The 8,950-nt window shown below is 33.5% G+C and overlaps 1 pseudogene; it reads right to left on the bottom strand.

The window, feature by feature from the left end:
* Positions 1–2,165: 2,165 nt before the first annotated feature.
* On the bottom strand, positions 2,166–2,903 carry LOC143224958 (C-reactive protein 1.1 pseudogene; annotated as a pseudogene).
* Positions 2,904–8,950: the final 6,047 nt, after the last annotated feature.

The raw sequence follows: 8,950 nt of genomic DNA, 5'->3' as shown, positions 1-8,950 counted from the left end.
TTTTACAATTGTTGGCCAGGATCTCTATTTAAAGCTAAATTTAAATTCTTAAATATTTCTAATTGCTCTACTTTCATTCCTTTTATTAATTTATTTGATCAATTCGGTATTATTCCAATTAACACTATGATAACAAAAGGTAAAATAGGCCTAAATAGGGCTCTGATAACATTTTCCCACAACATGGAAATAAGACTGTAAACAAGGTTACATAAAGTGAACATATAGCTCTGAGAACAGAGCTGAACAACAGTGAAATAAGGATTTTTGAATAATGTTACACGATTGATATTTAACACCATTAAAGAGTTTGGCTATAATGATTTCTTTCGTAAGGCTTTATTTGTATAATACTAGTGATTTTGTTTATTAGCATACAAATACTCTTGCTTGTTATGATTAAAGCAAAATGCAAATACAAACTATAGAGTAGGATTATGAATAATATATAAGTGCTATTTTGAACATTCACTTTGAGAAGAAATTCATACATTAAATATATGTATATACTATTATATGTTCTTAGGTTCAAGGATAATGACATTTATAGCTTTATTAATACTATTTCTTATACTTCAGTGCTTTTACTCACACAAAACAAAGAATAACACGAAGATTTATAAACTTAATAACTATCATAAGTTATAACATATTTGAGATATATTTCCTCTTATAATGATTTTATATGCAATATTAAGTTACTTCAAATCAGATACAAAAGACAATCACGTGAAAATATATAAATTTAAAAATATAAACAGTTAAATTTTATACCCATAACTAACAATCGTATTTACAAAGACATGTAGAATACGATATTTATAGTTGTAAATTTTTTTCTTGTATCTCAGTTATTTTCCTTACAAAGAAAAATTATAATACTTTATTTATTCCAAATTATATGAAAAGATAGAGAACTTGTGTTTGACTAGAACTGAGTTTCAAAGAGTTTACGTTCAAAATATCAGAAATAAATAAAAGTGATTCAGAAGAGACTTTGGTAACTTAGAGAATATTTGTAGCTTGAACTATACTGTATCGGATTGGTATAACCAGGTGATTGAGGTGATCGATTCGTTATCTGATAGTTAGGTATTTGTTTGAGCTGCTACATATTATACAAAATATTAGTGTTATTACACCAACGATACACTAAGTGTCTGGAATTTATTCAAAGAAAAGCAGTCGCTAACAGAAAACAAAACAAATGCGAGTGGCTGCTCTAACCGTAGAAAATAATCCTCCTTGTTCAATTTGTGGCTCTTTATAGAGAAAACCTAATCAAAAGTCTTGATCAGGTAACAGAAGATAATTTACAAAGATGGTCACCTTTTCAGTTACACAAACCCGTGGATGGATACCCGTTATTGACAGAGCATATACAGCCCATTACGTAACTGTGTAAATAATTATAGAATAACTTCTGGCTATATGTTTTTTGTAGTTTTCCTTTGTGTGTTGACGTTCGCACTGTAAAAGGCTACCTTAATGGTGGTTTGTTGTGATAAATGTGTTTTCGTAACTTACCCACATACAGAGTATATAGGTAAGTAAGTTACGAAAACACATTTATCACAGTTCAGTTAAACTCAATATAAAATCATTAAAACATTAAACCTTCACTGAGTCTTACTGATTACAAACAAATTTATTAATGTATATTAATTTCTTTGTTCTTTTATTACACACTTTTATATGAAATTTGGTTAAAATATGTCGAAAGTTCTCGATAGATTGTTAAGTTTTTCAGAAATTAAAACTGAGACATTAAGTAAATTTGGACACTTCTTATTCGTATATTGATTTATAAAATATAAACTTATTTATTTGTTGGTAAAGAGATTGGTTTAGAGTCTGTAAAATAGTTTTACATTTAGTACTTGACAAATAAATGGTGGTCAAATATCAGACTAACAATACAGCTGATGGTACTGTTAGAAAACTCAACATGGTCACTGCAACTTTTTATAGTAAAGATTTATCTTAGCAAATATGAAATAGGCCTAATATGAGCTAAGTCTTGTTCTTCTAGTGTAGCGATTTAATGGCTCGTCTGTGAAGCAATATTCAGTTTACAATATTAAAACACACACCATAAAACATACATAATCAAAACATTGAAGATATCGATGAAAAGTGCAAGCGAGTTACAAAGTTTCTGTAAGCTAAACTTTAAAGAGGTTTTGAATATAACATATAGTTCTTACAAACTTAGGGTTAACGGTTCTACACGAAAATAAACGTTTTGTTACATGATGTCTGAGCACAAATTTTATTATGAAAATAGCAACCCCATCATTCAACATAAAATATGTCTCTACACACTGAATTATGTTTCCGTACAGATCTCTCTCATCATCACATTTAGTTAGGTCTAATGTTTGCTTACTGTCCAGTGCTGAATTCCACATATTTAGTTCACTCAACTGTCCTTCCATATTTTGGAACCATCAATCAACCACCAACTTTATCCTGATCTTCTTCAAAACACAACTGTATCTCCTTTTGAACTGTTTTTACCTTAGTTACCCCAGTAACACTGCCATAGCAACGATAACCATTCATCATCAGAGATGAGCTTCTTTACCAAGAAGACTACACATAGCAAATGTGATGCCATTTTCCAACCTCTATATCAAAAAGACACTCAATATTTATCTGTGTTTTGCCACAGATAATTAAATCTATAACATTTCCTCCTTCTAGAAAAGTTAGAATATCATTATCCGTTGCATTTCGGGCATATGAAAATACATGGAGTCTTCTATCTAAACGATGAACTTTGAACCAATAACAGAAGGTTAATTCCTGAAGACTTGTAAAGTACCATCCATCACCAAACGAGGAAATAACTGGCTGTAGAAGGAGTAAATTACTGGTAGTTTCTCCTTCTTCCAGAGCATGCGACAAACTCAACGAGTTATAGGACTGAATAGTTGCATGATTTCTATAATAAAATAATAGATAAATAAGAAAATAATGAAACACAGACTTCTAACTTCATTGTTCTTGTTTTTATTCATTAAACAAAACTTTTCTTACTGTATTTAGAGTATAAAGCAATATTATGCTCTTTTGAATTCTTATCTAGTGTAGTAATTCAAAGGTTAAAATATCGCAATAAAATAGACACGACTGGCGTTTATCTTCAGTGATGAATCACGAATTATTAAAAGAAACTTTGATACTCTATCTGCATAAGTTGTATAAAAGAGATACATATATTGGCTGTTATTTTACGGTGATAACGCCGCTTGCATATTGGTATGTGTAAGGAATATCCGTCTTAATAGCATGTTTTAATTCATTTTGGAATTTCACGTTTTTATTTCGATGTAACTACTTTTCTTTAAAGGCTTGATTTGACTGAAACAAAACTTTTCTTGTTTTGTTAGAGATATAAAAGAAATATAAATATTAAGCCAAAATATTCCAGTAAGTAATGCTGTAAATGAATTGAAACTTAGTAACATTTTAACCTTAAGATGACCTAGGAAGGTCAAAATATTGTTCTCTGCTTATCATTAAAAGTGTTAATACCCACACCAGCCGTTCTGAGATACATGTCTATTTCAAGAGGGTTTCTCGTCATTAAGAATTAGTAATATTTGGTTTCAGTCTTCATGTTTTCTTCAGTTTTAATAATAAGATTTGAGCCAAGTTTTTTCTTTTAATTTCTCGTGTTTACTTACTGTATACTTACTGTATGTTACAGGGTTTTCTGCTTTTTTGAAACAGCTACAACGGAAACTTTGATGTTGTGCAGCTTCTAAATCCAAGTGAAATCGACTGTTACGCTCCAGTATAAAAACTTTAGCATTTTGAACATAACTTTATGTCTCAAGATATTACGAAATTAATTCATTTGAGATTCATACCATAAAACACACTTAAGTGATAATTCTCCCGATGTGTAGTTATTAAAGCGAGAAAATATAAACCTCAGGTAATAACAAATATTTTGGACAGGTGGTTCAGGCACTCGACTTTTAATCTGAGTGTCGTGGGTTCGAATCCTTGTCACACCAGCCATACTCGCTTTTTCAATCGTAAAGTTGTTATTTTGTGACGGTCAATTTCACTATTCGTTGGTGAAAGTGTAGCCCAAGAGTTACCAGTGGGTAGTGATGACTAGCTGTCTTCCCTCTAGTCTTTTACACTGTTAAGTTAGGGACATCTAGGGAAGATAGCCCCCGAGTAGCTTTGCGCGAAATTCAAAACAAGCCAAATAAATATGTATTTCATAGGAAATAACAATTCTGGCCATCTGTCGAGTATGTACCAAAACTTTTTATTTACAGAAAAGGTCAATCAAAAATGATAAGAGAAAAGACGTCTTATCAGTTCAACAATAGGTCAAGGGAAATTATAAGATTGAAAATTGGGTTTAGATAGTCGCGATTGATATGGGACATATAAGTTATTGTGTGACTTTGACTTTAGCATCTTAAAGAAACATCAAATATCTCATAATTTGCAGTTTCGTGAACAACAACTTTGAAAGACGGCTTGATGCTCAACATAAAGTTTTGTTGTATATATTTGTCACGAGTAAACAACAAAAGTTTAATGATAAAATTCAGTTAAAAGCAGAGAAGAAAATTTCGTTTCGGATTATAAGTCTACAGATTTAAAGCTGTGCCACTGGAAGTCAAAGAGAAAAGCGATTGGATTCTTTTCTACACTAACACATTCGATCACTTTATATGGCTGAGACGTGAATATCTGGAGTTTGAATGATTTACGTTCAAACAATTAGTTCTCTAAATACTGTTGAGTTCTTTGGTTTTTATGAGGTTGTACAAATAAAACTAACAAAACCAGAACTACACATATTCAAATGATATACATCTCAAATTTGACAGAAGTGTGAAACACGCACAATTTAAATAAAAGTGGTAATTTTGTTTTCAGTGTCTTATGTTATAGTTTGTCATTAAACACCAGACACTTATGACGAGAAAGATTTGTCCCAATTAAAATAAACATTCAACCATTAAATTCTTAAAAGCCCCTCTGTAGTTAATGGCTAAGAACCAGGTTCGGATACTCATGTTAGGTATAATACAGATAGCTCATTGTGGAGTTGTATGCTGAACAAAAAAGAAAAAAATATTTAGAAATAAAGAAAAACATTTACTTTTATCTGCGTCAAATATTAGTATTCGATTCCTCTCAGTGTACTCAGCAGATAGCCTAATGTGGTTTTGCTATAAGAAAACACACACACACACACAAATACTAGTAAAAGATGAAAACAATAATTATTTTATCATTTAACTTTACATATTGGATTATTATATTTTACACCTGCAGTTGTAATCAAAGACTACATGTTTCATGTAACATATATACATATATAAACTCTTCAAAAAAAGAAACGCAAAGGCAAAATTTGAGTCAAATTGTTAACAAGTTTATTCCGGGTAGTTGTGTATGATATCTGTGAAACTTTGCACATTCACTGCTGAACATCCAAAGTTTGCAAAGGCGTAGTCCACGTTCACTAGTTGAAGTTTAACGTCACTCAACGTCAATAACGAGTATGCCCCCCATGAGCATCAATAACTGCTTGGCATCTTTTGCCCATGGAAGCGATGAGATGACGAATCACATCCTGTGGAATGGCTGTCCACTCAGCCTGCAAAGCTGCTGCAAGCTGAGGTAGAGTCTGCGGTTGAGGTTGTCGCCGTCGCAGACGTCGGTCCAACTCGTCCCAAAGATGTTCGATGGGGTTTAAATCTGGTGATCTGGAGAGCCAGGGAAGAACGTTGATGTTGTGGTGTCTCAAGAAGACAGTGGTGAGTCGGGCTGTGTGAGGATGTGCGTTGTCATTTGAAAACGTCGTTAACGTTCACCGTGATGGGTTGCACATGGGGCCTAAGAATCTCGTAGACGGTTGCATACGGTCTGATCGGAAATCCTACGCATCCCTGGTATGGTTGAGACAGTAGACGTCGCAGTGGTGGTCCTATCCCGAAGGTGACGTAACCGGATGTAGCGATCTTGTGCGGGCGTGGTCACACGAGTTCTGCCAGATCGTAGACGGTCACGAGTTGATCCATGTTGTTGGTGACGATTCCATAGCCTTGTGATGGTGCTTGGGTGGACATTCACAGCTCTGGCAACATCTGATCGAGATTCGCCTGCTTCCAAGCGACCAATGGCAATGTTGCGTTGTGGTACTTCTGTCAGTCTTGGCGTAACTGTATTGCGTGTCGGTGACTTAACACTGAGCTCCGGAAACCGAGAACCCGTCACTTGTATAGGGATTTTGCACATGTTGCACGTGCAGAACATGCAGATCTCTCAAACAAATTTATTGGACACGAATGCGTTTTGGCAAAAACCGATGTTTTTCTCCGTTTTCAAAGTTCACAACTTTTATTGTCATTTTGGTCTGACAATTAGTGCCTTAACACGTGTAACATCACATACTCTGAGCTTGTAACATTATTACATATATTTCTCTTTAAAATAAAAAAATATCCCTTTGCGTTTCTTGTTTTGAAGAGAATATATTTAAAAAATAATAAAATTTCTGTTCATAAGCTTTTAACTATATAGAACTGTTTTTTTTTTTAAATTTCGTCAACATTTGCTGTTAATATGCTCATTTCTATGTTTTACATTTTGTTTGTTTTAACTCATCCATAAGTATCTGATTTATTATTCGTATATTAGAAACAAGACACTAGAGAACAGCGTATTGAAGGAATTGATAGGAAATAATTCACTCCTGTAACAAATTTAAATAAAGAAATACATATCATAACTGTACATCCCTTCACATCCAGAACAACAGATAAACAACCATCTCGCTTTTTTTAGTTAGGATTTCTGGTAATCACAACTAGTAAAATATCTGTGTAATTCGGCCGGACGTCGTGCTTAGCATTCCACATTGTGAAAAAGATGGTGTAAGGTTCCTGACTTCTTATCACAAAACCACGTTCCACTCTGTAGTGAGAGATCTTTTACCTGGAGTCATATAATGGTTAGCATGCTGAACTAGGGATGTGAGTTGTTGTTGTCTAGCTGATTATCTTGTCTGTAAGTTCGAAATTATGAATGGCTAGCTGAGATAACCATTGTATAACTTCATACAGATATACGAAACAAATAAATCTTCGACATTTCTAAGTAATACTACCTATTTTTGTAGTAAGAATGGCCATTGCTGTCATAATTTCTTTTTTATTTAAGAATGCCCCACGGTGGATCATTGTCAAGTTAAGTACTGGGTGTTGAAACCCGTTGCAGGAAACAGAGATTGATGATGATAATGCAGATTTGTATTTAACTGAATTTTTGTTTCTCTTAGAATAAATTTTGTCATGACAAGAATGCGTTTAAAATAAATCATAAATGTTTATGTTTTGAAATGTAAATAATGATTAAATATACAATAAATAAATATGACACCAATTAAATTTAAAAACTTTAGTTATTTTTTACTATATATAAGTTCAACGAATAATGTTCAAAGGTAATATTATTTTACATAAACACAATTTATTGTTCAAGCTATCGATATAGCGCATTTATCTTTCGATTGTTGACTTTTGCTGATATGAATGTTTAACTCACAACATTCTTAATATCCATTGAAAAGTGGGAACGTCAATTGTCATATCTCTGAAGTGTAGTTAGAATAGTGAACTGTATGGTATCTAAGCTAAAGGAAGAGAAAGTCAAGAGTACACATCCTTGGAAACATGTTCAACATTCCTTGGTTCAATATGGAATTAAGTATATTGTACGTTATGTCAACTACTAGGATAAACTCAGTCCAGTTTCCACCACACGAGTTAATATTATCACAGTAGCATTAAGAAACATAGAGGTTATGTATTCCTATATAAAAGTAAGTAATATAATCGACCTGATCAAAGACGTGCTGCGTGAAGAAAAGATATTAACATCACTGGGTGATAATTATTTGCTGATCAGTTATAAGATACGGAGAAACCGAGAGATGGCAGCATAAAACACACGATAGAAATTTCACGGCTGCAGCCAAGAATCAAGTACAAAGTGAAACATCAAGATCAAAGCGTGTGGTAGTTTATATTAAAAATATATCTCTAAAATCAAATGTTTTTGCACAAAATCCCAAAATCCCGTAAAAAGGACACAAAAAAATATTTTTGCTTCTGTTGTTTTGTTTCTTCACTTCTCAATTTCCAGGCCAGGACGCTCGACTTACAATCAGGCTACGCGGATTCGATCGAGTCCCTATCACATCAAACTTGCTTACCCTTTCAGCTTTGGGGACGTTATAATATTCAATAAATTCAACTATTCGTTGGTAAAACAGAAGTCAACATTTGGCGGAGGGTGGTGGTGACTAGCTGCCTTCCCTTTATTGTTTATTTTGTATTATAATTTATTGGTAAAGTCTCCGATTGGTGATATCACGTAGATTAACGTATTACTATTTGAAATAACCGAATATTTGAATTAGAAGTTAATTAAATGTTAATATGTGTCGAGTTTAATTTATTTGCCAACGTGATTGATAAAACAATTTTTAACACAAGATATTTTAACTTTTATTAAAGACTATCTGTGCTAGCCGTCCCTAATTTAGCAGTGTAAGACTAGAGGGAAGGCAGCTAGTCATCACCCCACCGCCAACTCTTGGGCTACTCTTTTACCAACGAATAGTGGGATTGACCGTCACATTATAACGCCCCCGGCTGAAAGGATGAGCATGTTTGGCGCCAGGGGATGCAGAACCCGCGACCCTCAGATTACGAGTCGCACGCCTTAACACTCTTGGCCATGCCGAAGCCATCAGCTGAGAAGAGAGCATTTGGGGGGGACAAATTTGGCCATAGTTTGGTTAAGAGTAGAGTATCTTACCCATTTGTCATGCTAGACCCCAAAACGAAAGGATAATATACATATTGTTCGATGAGCTACAAGTAACATAAAAATATAAATT

Source organism: Tachypleus tridentatus, chromosome 1, assembly GCF_004210375.1.
Source record: "Tachypleus tridentatus isolate NWPU-2018 chromosome 1, ASM421037v1, whole genome shotgun sequence".
Taxonomy (NCBI): Eukaryota; Metazoa; Arthropoda; class Merostomata; order Xiphosura; family Limulidae; genus Tachypleus; species Tachypleus tridentatus.
The sequence above is the reverse complement of the archived record's forward strand: the minus strand, read 5'-3'. Positions and strand labels throughout refer to the sequence as shown.